General features: G+C 43.2%; 1 pseudogene; it reads left to right on the top strand.

The window, feature by feature from the left end:
- Nucleotides 1-11,876: 11,876 nt before the first annotated feature.
- LOC126949895 (phosphatidylinositol 4-phosphate 5-kinase type-1 alpha-like) lies at nucleotides 11,877-13,809 on the top strand (annotated as a pseudogene).
- Nucleotides 13,810-14,252: the final 443 nt, after the last annotated feature.

Below are 14,252 nucleotides of genomic sequence, written 5' to 3'. Positions count from 1 at the left end.
GGATTTGACAAACCAAACATCAGTTAGAAACCATTTTAGGAATTTAGAAGTCACCACACTAATATATACGTGTATTTTCTATTTAGATTGCTTTATCTCTTCCATGACAAGTCATGGAGCACAGAGCTTTTAATAATAATACCTTTTAGGACTCAGGAAGAAGCAGGTGGCCACCCAGGTTCTACATGAGCCCATGCTAAATATTGGATTTATATTGTCTTAAGTACCAATTTTGTTACTCTAATGCAAATGCACAGTACTGTTTGTTACTTGGGTTATCATAGGTAATTTGATTTGGACCATGAAGTGTATTCAAATTGCATATTTTAACAATATCAGTACTGACTGATTTAGCATGAAAATCTGGCAAAGTATTTTCTTGGAATTCAATCATTTCTTGTCCTGCTTGGGTTAATAGTTTTATAAACCAGTTAGTTTCTTTATTAGAGTTCTGGGAATTCTTACCCATTCCAAATAATATTATTTTAAAGTTACCAGAAACTGGTATTCAAGAGTGCTTATCTTTTCCATCCTTTTTGTGAACTTCCTTGAAGACTCAACACTTTAGGATTATAATTGCTTAAAAAGAGTTTTCAGAAAAATACATGAGAATTAAGTAACTGACTGTGGACAAGACTTAATATGGTCATGGTTAAAGGCATAATTGACAATAAACTGTGGTTATTTCTGTGGCCTACAATAATTTAACATAACAACCATAATTGTAATTGATAACATATACTAAGACATCAGAAATTTAGGAATCTAATACAGTTCTGGAATGCATTAACAACACATTTATACAAATATAACTCAAAGAAAGTTAAACAACACTTGTTTGACAATATTTTCTGTATAATATAAATATACCAAGTATGTCTAATATGTCTCTCTTGGATTTCTAGGGCTCTAATGTTCAAAATGTAAGTTTGAAGTCAAAAAGGCTGAATTTAGAAATTTGATTTTGAGGTTTGTCAAATATCAAAGGTTTAAAATATCTGATATTAAAATAAGAAAGACTTACAATACTTGACCAAAGTGAGATCATAAGTCACTGCAAAATAATAGTCATTCATTTAGTCAAAGTGATAATTCAAAAAATTTAAAAAGCTGAAACTTTTACTCTTTGAGAGAGAGGTGATTCAGTTTTCTAAACAATCAAGAGAACTACTAAAGTCAATCTCTCCTTCCTGCCCTCTTAAAAATTTACTCAAAACATGGCACATGTATACATGTGTAACAAACCTGCACGTCGTGCACATGTACCCTAGAACTTAAAGTATAAAATTAATAATAAAAATCACGCTTCCCACAAAGAAAAAAACATTTTACTCAAAAGGTGAGTAAAAATCTTTTACTACATGAAAATCTCATTCAAAAGAGAAAACCAAATTTTACGATTGCATCAGTGTATTATTAATATTAAATTAATTTTAATAAAATCTTACAAACAAATCAATCCAATCCCAGCCAGCTTTTGAATACATAAAATTTTCATAAACCTTTTATAACCTCTTAAAAGTTTTTTCCCAAACTTTCTATATTTATTTAGTTTTAGCTATATCATTTCCCCTTCAATTTGAAACAACATTTAAATAACTTCTAAACTAGATAAAATTATTTTTTCTCAACAAACATCACAGTCTCATGCCTTTCTTTTAACCTTCCTTACCAAAAACACACCCAATTTTCCTTGTACACTTTGCTTACAAAAGGATTTCTCCTTTATGTAGTAGTTTTAATTATATATATTAATTACAATGTTAATGTTAGTAACCCTTATTTTTAGGATGTTGCTAATTTTAATTGTTATGTACCAGATGCAGAGCCTGGGAAAGAGGATAGGGCTATGAATTCCTGGAGGGTCTGACCTCTCCAGCAAGGCCAGTAGGCACAGTTAGGGCAGGGAGGATGGGGCCAGGCATTGTGGCCACGCTTAGGTTCCTGGTCCTCACCATGACCATTTGTCCAGACCCCAGAATCTAAAGGCTCGAACCAACGACACAAACTCTCAGTACAATGTGTGCAACACGTTGCAGGAGCCCCACAGCCAGACCTTAGAGCTTTAGCTTACAGACAAATCAGTATTTCTGCTTCTGTAAAAATACTACAAAAGCAACAGTTTTATGACCTCAAAACATCTATCAAAGACAGTATAAAGTAAAATAAAGCATAACACACCAGAACTTATGGAATGTAGCTAACACAGTGCTTAGATGGAAATTTATAACCGTTAAACATCTATGTTAAAAATGAAGAAAGTCAAGTGAATAAGCCCACATTTGACATTAAGAAATTATAAGAAAGAAGTGCAGAAAACAGAATAATTAATATTACAGCAAAAATAAATAGAGAAAAGAATAGCAATAGAGAAGACAAATGAAACCAACAGTTGGTTCTTTGAAATGATCAAGAAAATGGGTACATTTTTAGTAAGATGGAACAGGAGAAAAAGAAAGGAGACTCAAATTACCAGAATCAAGAATGAAATAGGATACATTACTACTAACTTTACAGAAATAAAAAAGGATTTAAAGTAAGACTAAAATAAACTGTATGTCAACAAATTTGATAACTTAGATGGAATGGAAAAGTACTTTTTGGAAAAAAACACAAACTACCAAAAATGACTTTAAAAGAAATAGAAAAATCTGCGTTAACCTACAATCAGAAATTGAGTTAGTAATCAAAACATTTTCCACAAAGAAAAGCACAAGCCCAGATGACTTTGCAGATAAATTCTTCCAAACATTCAAAGAGGAGTTAATATTAATCCTTTACACAGTCTTCCAGAAAACAGAAGAGGAAGGAAAACTTTCTAACTCTTTCTATGAGGCAGCATTACCCCAATACTAAAACCAGACAAAGACGTCGTAAGAAAACTATAGACCAAAGTGTATATATATATATATATTTGCATTTTTTTCTTTTTTTTTATTATACTTTAAGTTCTAGGGTACATGTGCACAACGTGCAGGTTTGTTACATATGTATACATGTGTGATGTTGGTGTGCTGCACCCATCAACTCATCAGCACCCATCAACTCGTCATATACATCAGTTATAACTCTCAATGCCATCCCACTCCCCTTCCCCCTCCCCATAATAGGCCCTGGTGTGTGATGTTCCCCTTCCCATGTCCAAGTGATCTCACTGTTCAATTCCCACCTATCAGTGAGAACATGCAGTGTTTGGTTTTCTGTTCTTGCAATAGTTTGCTGAGAATGATGGTTTCCAGCTGCATCCATGTCCCTACAAAGGACACAAACTCATCCTTTTTTATGGCTACATAATATTCCATGGTGTATATGCACAACATTTTCTTAATCCAGTCTGTCACTGATGGACATTTGGGTTGTTTCCAAGTGTTTGCTATTGTGAATAGTGGTGCAATAAACATATGTGTACATGTGTCTTTCTAGCAGCATGATTTATAATCCTTTGGGTATATACCCAGTAATGGGATGACTGGGTCATATGGTACTTCTACTTCTAGATCCTTGAGGAATCGCCATACTGTTTTCCACAATGGTTGAACTAGTTTACAATCCCACCAACAGTGTAAAAGTGTTTCTATTTCTCCACATCCTCTCCAGCACCTGTTGTTTCCTGACTTTTTAATGACTGCCATTCTAACTGGTGTGAGATGGTATCTCATTGAGGTTTTGATTTGCATTTCTCTGATGGCGAGTGATGATGAGCATTTTTTCATGTGTCTGTTGGCTGCATAAATGTCTTCTTTTGAGAAGTGTCTGTTCATATCATTTGCCCAGTTTTTGATGGGATTGTTTTTTTCTTGGAAATTTTTTTGAGTTCTTTGTAGGTTCTGGATATTAGCCCTTTGCCAGATGAGTAGATTGCAAAAATTTTCTCCCATTCTGTAGGTTGCCTGTTCACTCTGATGGTAGTTTCTTTTTCTGTGCAGAAGCTCATTAGTTTAATTAGATCCCATTTGTCAATTTTGGCTTTTGCTGTCATTGCTTTTGGTGTTTTAGACCCATGCCTTTGTCCTAAATGGTACCACCTAGGTTTTCTTCTAGGGTTTTTATGGTTTTAGGTCTAACATTTAAGTCTCTAATCCATTTTGAATTAATTTTCGTATAAGGTGTAAGGAAGGAATCCAGTTTCAGCTTTCTACATATGGCTAGCCAGTTTTCCCAGCACCATTTATTAAATAGGGAATCCTTTTCCCATTTCTTGTTTTTGTCAGGTTTGTCAAAGATCAGATGGCTGTAGATGTGTGGTATTATTTCTGAGGGCTCTGTTCTGTTCCATTGGTCTATATCTCTGTTTTGGTACCAGTACCATGCTGGTTTGGTTACTGTAGCCTTGTACTATAGTTATAAGTCAGGTAGCATGATGCCTCCAGCTTTGTTCTTTTGACTTAAGATTGTCTTGGTAAAGTATATATTAAAAGTATACATTAAGTGCATTCTATGTGGCAGTTATTTGGACAAAATAGGGAGTAAGACAAGCCGGGTGCTGTGGCTCATGCTTATGATCTCAGCTACACGGAAGGCTGAAGTGGGAGGATTACTTGAACCTAGGTGCTCAAGACCAGCCTTGGCAACATAGTGAGGCCCTAAATCTAAAACAAACAAACAAACAAACAAACAAAAACAAATAAAATTTTAAGGGATTAAGACAAGTAAAGTTCCTGCTTGGTACTAGCCCAAGATACAGAAAAGTGATTATGTTCTTTCTATCAAAGCATCCAGATGCCAGTATATTTTCATTCTCCCAGACAATGGCTAATAGAAATTTAAAAGCATGATGGTCACTTTTGGTCAGACCAATGGTGCATCTAGCCCAGCATCTTGTCTATATCAGTTTCCCCAAAAGACACACTGTGGACAGACAGATACTCTTCTTATAATAATTCTGAAGGCTAGACTAGTTGATGAAACATTCTAGAGTCCCTTACTATTCTGCTGGGAATCTGTCATTCATACGTGTATTCTAATTTTCTGAGTCTGTGTAGACAGTTAGCATGTGGTTTCTCTTGATGTAATTTGATAGGTTAACAGTCCTAAGGTCTTTATTTCCCCTGAATTTACCCCTTTCCAACTTCAAGGCATGAGTGGACAATGACTGGATAAATAAAATAGAATGTCCACTCACCTCTTCCAACCCTCTGTCCAGGCTGCTGAGTTGTGGGGACTTTCTCCAGAAAGCAGTTCAGGCTGGCCTCTGTCTGCAGCTGTGTCTTTGGTGTGGCTTGTCCTTTCTCAGTTTTCCCACCCACTTTCTACACAGCAGAGGTTTTCAAAGGGTGGTTCCCAGCTCAGCAGCATCAGCATCCCTTGGGACCTTGCCCAGGTTCTCCACCCTGACCTACCGAATCAGAAACTTGGGGTACTTTCTGAGCTGCCTGCATTTTAACTGGCCTTCCGGGGGAGTCTGGTCCTCTCTCCAGCTTGAGAGCCACTGTTCCACTTTGGAATGGTAATCGTTCCTGCCAAAACATCACATTATAAAATATTGTAAAGGATGCGGGTCTTTGAGAAGGAAGCACCGATCATTAATATTTTTGGTCCTGGCATCAAGAATTAGTTCTGGGCACACGATAACAGACGTTTCCCCACAGGCTTGACCAGGATAAGAGAAATGGCGTAGGAGAGAGGCACCCAGGTGCACAGGACGATCCAGCTACTCAGTAATATTTCTTACCCTGAGAGGTCATCGCCTGGTTGCTGTTGTTTTTATCTTTATGCTATTTTCTATGTTCTCATTACAAAATGTGTTAAGTGCCCACACATCATCCCAGCGCCTTGATTTGCACAACGGTTTTCTGCGAGGAGGAGGACGCTACTTCTTCTCCCTGTTGACCTAAAATTGTCAGCACCCCTGAGCTCCTCTCAGTTATCACAGAGGAAAACATGCTCCATCCCTATTTAACTGTTTTCTTGACTAAGTTTTAAACTCTTTCAAAATGTTCTCTTCAAACATAATTTACCACCCTAAAACTGTCTGCTATGATGTCAAGTGCCATATAGCATTCACTAATGGTTATTAAGAGCAAACTTAGAGAAATGAGAATGGTCTTTATTGCAATACATAGCAAGGGAGGCTCCATTTTGGTGTCTGACACTAATAATGACAGACTGTGAATTCTTGCAGCAAGCAAAACATCATAAAACTGTCATGACCAGCCCCATTTCCTGATCTGAAGGCCACACTTTGCACACAGCTGGCAGTCCTTGAGTTCACCTTCAGTCTGGGTTCTGCTCTGAGACCTGGGAAGGAGGCTGAGAGTTGGAGAACTTGAAGAACTCAAGAGTTTACCTTAGTTGACTCAGAGGTGAGCCAAGTAATCTTGACCAGCTCAGACCTCACTGGTGCTGGCAGCTTTACTCCTGGACTGAGTCTTCACCTCTATCCAGTTAGTGGGGCCCTGCCAGGAGGTTGGGTCCTCCCCAAGTCAATGGTTGACCTCTGCTACCTGTACTGAGAACTCCCAAGGCTTCGTGCCTCCGAGTCTCTGCTTCCCCGCTGGAATGCCTGATTTCAGTTACCTCTGACCTCTTCCTGGCTGAGCTTCCTCCCATCACCTGCAAATGGCGCCCCTGTCCCCTCATTTCATCTCTACAGGAGCCTCCGATTCCTGTTCCTAACCCCTCACACTTAGCTGCAGTTCATTTCCAATTCCAGATAAGTCATGAGATTACAAGAATGAGTCAGGTATAAAAATTTCTGCAAGACTTGTAAAGAGTTAGGACTTGGAATGTTTTAGAATTTGCATGTGCTTTCTTTCCTCCAGCTTCAGAAGGAGAAGATGGGATTTCTGCCTGCCTTAGGGCAACAGGGCAGGACGTTCTGAGGACAGCCAGGCAAGGGCTGGGCTGTGACTTGAGAAACGGGTGCCCTGGGAAGGGTAGAAGCCAGGAGGGAAGTGGCACCCATCCTGGAAGTGTCTGCTGTGAAGACACTCAATGTGTGTGTGTGAGACAGCTGCACAGGCATCTGCTAATGACTTGTGGTTTAATATGATTTAGGATTTTATATCTGTATACTATACACAGTACAGAATAACAGTTTATGTTAAGCATATGATGGATTGACTATTAGAGGGCTTTGAAGACACACAAATGCCTGCAGGAGGTTCAGAGCAGGCCTGGCCTAGAGCGAGGGGCTGTTTGCTGCTTTCTATGGGGCTCCCAGGCTCCCTCTTAATTTCTTTAAATTGGTTTAGTCACTATGGGAGCAGACAGGAAAGGAGTCAATTCCTCAGGTGTTTTGAGAGGACAGAGGTTAGCGCAGAGCTCCCTGCTCCCGATCAGCCGTGGGTAGCCCTGAGGAAGACACCCGGAGGAATCCCTCTGATGCCAGCCAGCGCTGAAAGAGGCCCAGGCTCATCATGCTGGGAGTAGTCTTCTCCTTCTCTCCTCCAGCTTCAAGATGTCACATTAATGCGGCTGTGCTGGTCGCCCTCCAAGGAGGCCTGGAATCCCCATCCCCACCTAAGGGCGTTGCAGGCCCAGGGTTTGCAATGGACTTCCATCCCACATCCTGGGCTGTGACAGAGACACGCCTGTGAGTCGCTTCTCAACCTGCCCATTTCTGAGGTAACTCAGGCTTCTGAACAGCAAGAGCGGCTGCTGAGCTTTTAGAATTGTGCTAGAGGCCCTGGTAAGAGAATCTGTGACCCCGAGGAAGTTTTCATGGGCTCCCTGGAGAAAGGGGCAGTTCTAATGATTCCTCAGGTGGACTCAGCATTGGGGGAGTCACCAGCCTTGGAATTCAGTCCCTAAATATAATTTGTTTGACTAACAAAAATTTCTAAAATGTGTCCAAGTGTTCCAAACATAGAATGTTAACTCAGATACAACACCAAATAAAGACAGTGCTCCATGTTAGCTGAACTTCTTGTACTCCTGGATTTGTATTGGACTGAGATGGATAAAGTCAATGAGATGGTTTGTTTCTGTGGAAGTGGAGCTCGACATGGGTTTCGGTCTTCAGTGGTTTATATAAAAGCTGTGGGAGCAGAGTCCAGGAAATTGCCCTGTGCTTCCCTCTATAAGAGCACTTAACTCTTGGAATTGCAAGTCTCTGTTTAGGATCAGAGGTGAGTGTTCCGGAGAAGAGGCTCTGTCTCACTCACCTTTGCATTCCTAGGGCACCGCCTGGCACCCACTCAAACACAGTGCACGTTGAGGTCATTAATTAAAGGATGACTAAACTGTCAGGTGGCCGCTGCACTTGAATGCTGATTAAGACTGTGCTTGAGACCTTTCTGAGTCTTCTTTTGTAGGAGTGCATTATGAGAGGAAGGTCAACATCAGGATTTGCCCACCCAAAGCCCCATCACCTACAAAACTTCAGTCTGTTTTTGAGAAGGGCTGACCACCTCTCACCAAGGAACCTAAATTCAGGCTCAGGCTGTGATAGTTAATGCTTTACAGATTATGATCTAATTTGGAAAGATGCTAATTTTAGTAACATAAATCTACTTCTTCAGAAACTTGAGCCTTGACTTTAGAGCATATTTTGGCCCAAATCTCTGTTTTGCTTGGGCATTAGAATTTCTGGCTTCTGTAGTGAGATGGGGTGCTGAGGGTGGGTCAGGCTCAGATGGACGCACCCATGACAGGGGGAAACACTTGGTTTTTGTGATAAACAAGGGACAGAGAGGCTCATTGTGACTCTTCAGTGTGGACCTCTCAGAACTGAAACATGCAGCCAATCCCTGGCAGACCCTAGACCTGGGGCGGGAAGTTCATAAACAGCAATCACGACGGAGAGAAGTATCCTCTCCCCAGCTGGCAGTGAACTTGCAGGATTGCCAACCCTGGTCCTCAGCCGCCACCCTCGTAGGATCTTTGCAGTGATTGGAGGATGGAGTCGGATCCTCTGCTGTCCTCGCTGGGCCCAGAGCACAGCCGTGGCTGACTTGGACAAAAGGCAAGACTGTCTTTAACATTTTTCTCCTCATTTTCAATTTCTTCAAGTAATTACTAACAATATTTATACTCCTTCTATTTTTACCAGCTTTATAATTTATAAAACACAGCCATATGTGTTATACATTGATATTTTGAAAATATTAAACTGATAGCTTTAAAAAAATTCTTTGCCTCTGTGAAGAGCATGTCCTCCAGTTGTCCTTCTGTCTTCTTGAAATCATGGAGGAGAGGGGGGCAAATCCATGTTGAAGAGAAAAGGCAGAGAAAGTGCCTCCTGCAGGTAGGGGAAGAAAAGAGAGCCCTTTGGCCTGGAGACTGGGAAGGAGGAGAAATGAGACATCAGAGCAATGTGTCTTGGCTTCCACTGCCGTTTACTGTCCAGACTGAAATGACAGAGCCCAGGGAGGCTGTTGGGCAGCCTAAGGATGATGCTGGATGCATAGGGATGCGTGCCCCATCCCCATTTAGAATTCTGGGAATAGGCCAGGTGCAGTGGCTCAGGCCTGTAATTCCAGTGCTTTGGGAGGCTGAGGTGGGAGGATTGCTTGAGCCCAGGAGTTAGAGACCAACCTGGGCAACATACAAGACCCTGTCTCTACCAAAAAGAAAAAAAAAAAAAGTGCATGCCTGTAGTCTGAGCTGCGCAGGAGGCTGAGGCAGGAGGATCACTTGAGCCAGGAGTTTGAGGCTGCAGTAAGCTATGATTGTACCATCACACTCCATCCTGGGCAACAGAGTGAAACTTTGTCTCTAAAGAAAAAAAAAAAAAAAAAAGAATTCTGGGAATATCCTTCATTTCCCAGCCAATATGTGTTATTCTAACAGAATAAAGATAGTGATTGGGCAAAGAAAGAAAATCATTAGTCTTAAGCTTCCACAGCTCCTGTGTGGCATGCTATGAAAGAAACCAGAAATATTCCATATCCTGGGTAGGGTACAAATAGGAGCTGAGCTAGAACACGGTGGGCCTGCCAAGGGCCTCCACAGAAGAGGGGCAGATTGCACAGTGGGACAGATGGAAGATATGATAGAATCTTTGAGATGTCTGCAGCCCCAGCAAGAGCAGACGTTAGGCTGAGTTACTGAGGAAGAGCTACCAGCCCCTGATGAGACAAAATAATCTCTACCAGTAGAAGTTCCCCAAAGTGCCATGAGTGGCCCCGACATTGAGTGACACATGAATCAGCAGAAAGACATTTCCTGGGTGATTGAGCTGCCAGGGGTCCTGTTAAGGATGAAGTGAAGAGGACCAGGCCTTTGAGTTAAGACAGAGCATTAAGTAACCCCAGAAACATAGAGATGATATTCCTTGGTCATGGAGGACACAGAAACACACGTGGAGGCTATACATAGCACATTCAAGGAACATAAGTAAAAGGGAATAATGAGATATAACATTGGAGCAGGAGATACAGGAGGTTTGCAGAAAACCTTCAATGTCAAACAAAAGGGTGTGGACTTTGTGCTATGAAAACATTCCCTATAGGGTGTTCTGTAAAACACTTGTTCATTGAGTTAGTAGTAAGTGTCCACCAAAAAAAGAAGGGAGGACCCATAGATTTAAAATTTTGGGAAACAATGAATTATATGCAGTGAAGCAGGTATCTCAGTATCTTCAATTTGTTACTGTGCATTCTGCGACTATGATGGGAGCATATAGAATTGATTAGAGGGAAGACCCAAGCAGGAGATCCTGTCACACACGTTTGAGTGGCGGGATTAGAGGACAAAGACTACATTGATGACTGAAAGAATGGGAATGAAAGAGACTGACTAGAGTTATTAACTAAGAAGAGTTGTCAGAGTGAGGTGTCTGCGCATGGGTAATCAGGGAAGGGATGGGAACAGCCTGACCAACAGGACGGAAGGTTGTAGCACTGTTTCCTGAAATGGGGTGTTCGGAGGGTGCGCTGCTTCTGGATGAGCTTTAGTGTTTGAATCATGACCGGATATGCAGGTGGAAACGGCCAGCAGGCAGTTACTGACTGAAGACGGAGGCTCAGGACAGAGGCTCAGGCAGAGCTAGAGGTGAGGATCTGTGCACTTGACCAGAACCTCAGCAGCACTGAGTCTCCAGGAGCGCCCTCGGCTCATGGTCTTGTCCCGAGGCACCTCGCTCATGCCTGTGCTCCTCAAATATCACTGGCTGTGCTGAGTACTTTCTATTTTTCTCCCCTTTAAAAATGTCCAGTCTCGTACCCCAATTCCTAGGACCCAACTTTCCACAAAACGAGTGATTTTTCAGCTGTGGTCCTAGGGAACATCGGCTCTCTGCCCAGAACATCGGCGACTCTGAGCAGTGATTGTCTCTTTGAACACATAGTCAGCAAGGGATTTGCATATTGCATCTCAATTTTATTTTTCTCTCACTATTTTTTCTTAAGCCTTTGGCGCTTGCTATTACCAGTGTGTGAGCAAGTGTGAGCAGATGAACAGTGAATGAGTGAATAAACATTAATTTAAATTAATTAGATTGACTAATTATGTTTGATTTGATTGCTTTTTAGTGGCTATGTAGGCTCATGATTGTAATTTCATAATAAAATCTATTACAGCAGTGCTCGGATTTTTCTGGGCCACCGGAGTGGAGCGACCGGGTTGGGCATAAACAGGCCGTCCAGGAGGATGGAGCGGGGCGTTCGCTCCGCTGGGGCTTTTCATGCCCCGTTTGTTTTCCAGGTGTGGCTTGTTCCCGGGAGCTTAGTCTTTTGTGAAAGCGGAAAGTGCCCCCTGTGGGGAGCGGGTAAACTCGCGGCTGGACTTGAGGCAGGAGTTCTCCCCAGGCCAGGCGAATGGGGCGGCCCTGAGCTGGTCCAGAGCCGGCTCCACGCGTCTGCGGGGGGTCCGCCGGGCCGGGAGGTGGCGCAGTCGCGGGTTCTGTGAAGGGGCTTGGGGAAGGAAGATTCCGCTGGAGCAGAGGAAAAGCCGGATCGGAAGAGGCCAGGCGGCCGAGGGGAGGGGCTGCCAAGATGGCGTCGGCCTCTTCAGGGCTTCCTCTGTGGTCGGTTTTTCATCCTTTGATCCTGGGGTCGCTTCCTGTACCTCGTCCTCAGCATCTGGAATCAAGAGACTCATTGCGTCTGAGGTGCCTTATGTCTCAGGCATGCCCATCAAGAAAATAGGCCATTGAGGTGTTGATTCCTCAGGAGAGACAACCTGTAGAAAGACAACCGCATCAGCCTTGAAATGTGCCATGGGATTGGGCATTACTCACTGTGGGGAGCCTGGGTCCCACACCCCAGTGTGATGTCCTCATGCAAGATTTCTGCATGGTGGAGAGTCTCTTCTTCCCCAGTGAAGGGAGTGACCTGACTCCTGCTCATCACAGCAGTGACTTTCCTTTCAAGACCTATGCACCTGTTGCCTTCCGCTACTTTCAGGAGCTATTTGGTGTCCGCCCTGATGATGGCTTGTACTCCCTCTGCAGTGAGCCACTGATTGAACTCAGTAGCTCTGGAGCTGATGGTTCCCTGTTATGTGTCCAGCCACGATGAATTCATTATTAAAACAGTTCAACATAAAGAGGTGGAGTTTCTGCAGAAGCTGCTTCCAGGATACCACATCCACCTCAACCAGAACCCTTGGACTTTTCTGCCTAAATTCTATGGACTGTGCTGTGTGCAGGCAGGTGGCAAGAACATTCAGATTGTGGTGATGAAGAATCTCTTACTAAGACTGGTCAAAATGCGTATCAAATTTTACTTCAAGGGTTCAACCTACAAAAAGCAGGCTTCCCAGAAAGAGTGAGAGAAGCCTCTTCCCACATTTAAAAACCTAGACTTCTTACAAAACATCCTGATGGTCCTTTTTTTTTTTTTTGGAGGCTGACATGTACAATGCTTTCTGTAAGACCCTGCAGCGTGACTTCGAGATAATGAACTATAGCCTCTTGATGTCAATCCACAACATAGATCATGCACGAAAGCCCTGAAGCAGTGAAGCACAATGCTCCATTGACACTTGAAGACCAGCCCCCCAGAAGGCTCTGTATTCCACAGCCATGGAATCCATCCAGGGAGAGGCTTGATGGGGCAGCCCCATGGAGACCGATGACTATACGGGTGGCATCCCTGCCCAGGAGAATAGAGGGGAAAGGATCCTGCTTTGTATTGGCATCACTGACATTCTACAGTCTTACAGGTTTGTTAAGAAGCTGGAGCACTCTTGGAAAGCCCTGGTACGTGATGGGGACACTGTCTCAGTGCGTCGCCCAGGCTTCTACACTGAACGGTTCCAGTGCTTCATGTGCAACACAGCATTTAAGAAGATCCCGGCCAGGCGTGGTGGTTCATGCCTGTAATCCCAGGACTTTGGGAGGCCAAGGCAGATGGATCACCTGAGGTCAGGAGTTTGAGACCAGCTTGGCCAACATGGTGAAACCCCATCTCTACTAAAAACACAGAAATTAGCTGGGTGGTAGTGGTGCATGCCTGTAATCTCAGCTACTTGGTAGGCTCAGGCAGGAGAATCACTTGAGCCTGGGAGGCGGAGGTTGCAGTGAGCCAAGATTGTGCCACTGCACTCCAGCCTGGGCAACAGAGTTAGACCCTGTCTCAAAAAAGGAAGAAGATCCCCTTGAAGCCTCCTCCTTCCAAAAAGTTTCAGTCTGGCTCATTTTTCTCTGGGTGAGCAAGCTCCAGTGACAACCCCTGCATTACTTACCAGCCATCGGTCTCAGGGGAACACAAGGCACAAGCCACAACAAAGGCGGAAGAGGAGCCAGGTGTTCACCTTGGTTGTCCTAATGTTTTACCTCAGACTCCACCACTGGCGGAAATCAGTGAGGGCACACCTATTCCTGACCCCAGTTTCTCACCTGTAGTTGGAGAGACTTTGCAAATTTTAACTACAAGTACAACCTTGGAAAAACTTGACATTGCAGAGTAAGAGTTCACCCATTGAGCACAAAGCCTCAGAAGACCTGAAACAAGATTCTGCCATCTCTGTGATCCCAAGATGTCAGTCCTTGCCCCAGCAATGCTGAGTTTTCTTCTACTTGGCCATCAAAAAGGAATGTAATGGAAACGGGGGGAGCTCTCCATCTTCTTCCTGAAGAAGAACCTCATCTCCTTCCCCTTCCTCATGAATGGGCATTAGTGCCTTAGACAGTTGAGGACCGCAGCAACCCCTGCACTCCAGAATTGGGTGGATGGATTTTCAATGGGCTAATCTTGGCTTTCACAATTGAAACTTGCATGAAGACCCCCATTCTTCATGCTGGAAATGGGATGGCTGAAGTTGGCAGTTTTCTTTCCACTTGTCTTTCACCAGGAGCTGGACTCATAATTTCCTCAGGACAGACTTGCTAGCACATTATCCCCACCTCAGTTCTTTCTCTCTGATCC

The sequence above is a fragment of the Macaca thibetana genome, chromosome 3 (assembly GCF_024542745.1).
Source record: "Macaca thibetana thibetana isolate TM-01 chromosome 3, ASM2454274v1, whole genome shotgun sequence".
In the NCBI taxonomy this organism is placed as follows: Eukaryota; Metazoa; Chordata; class Mammalia; order Primates; family Cercopithecidae; genus Macaca; species Macaca thibetana.
Note: the sequence above shows the minus strand (reverse complement) of the source record. Positions and strands in the feature narration are given on the sequence as shown.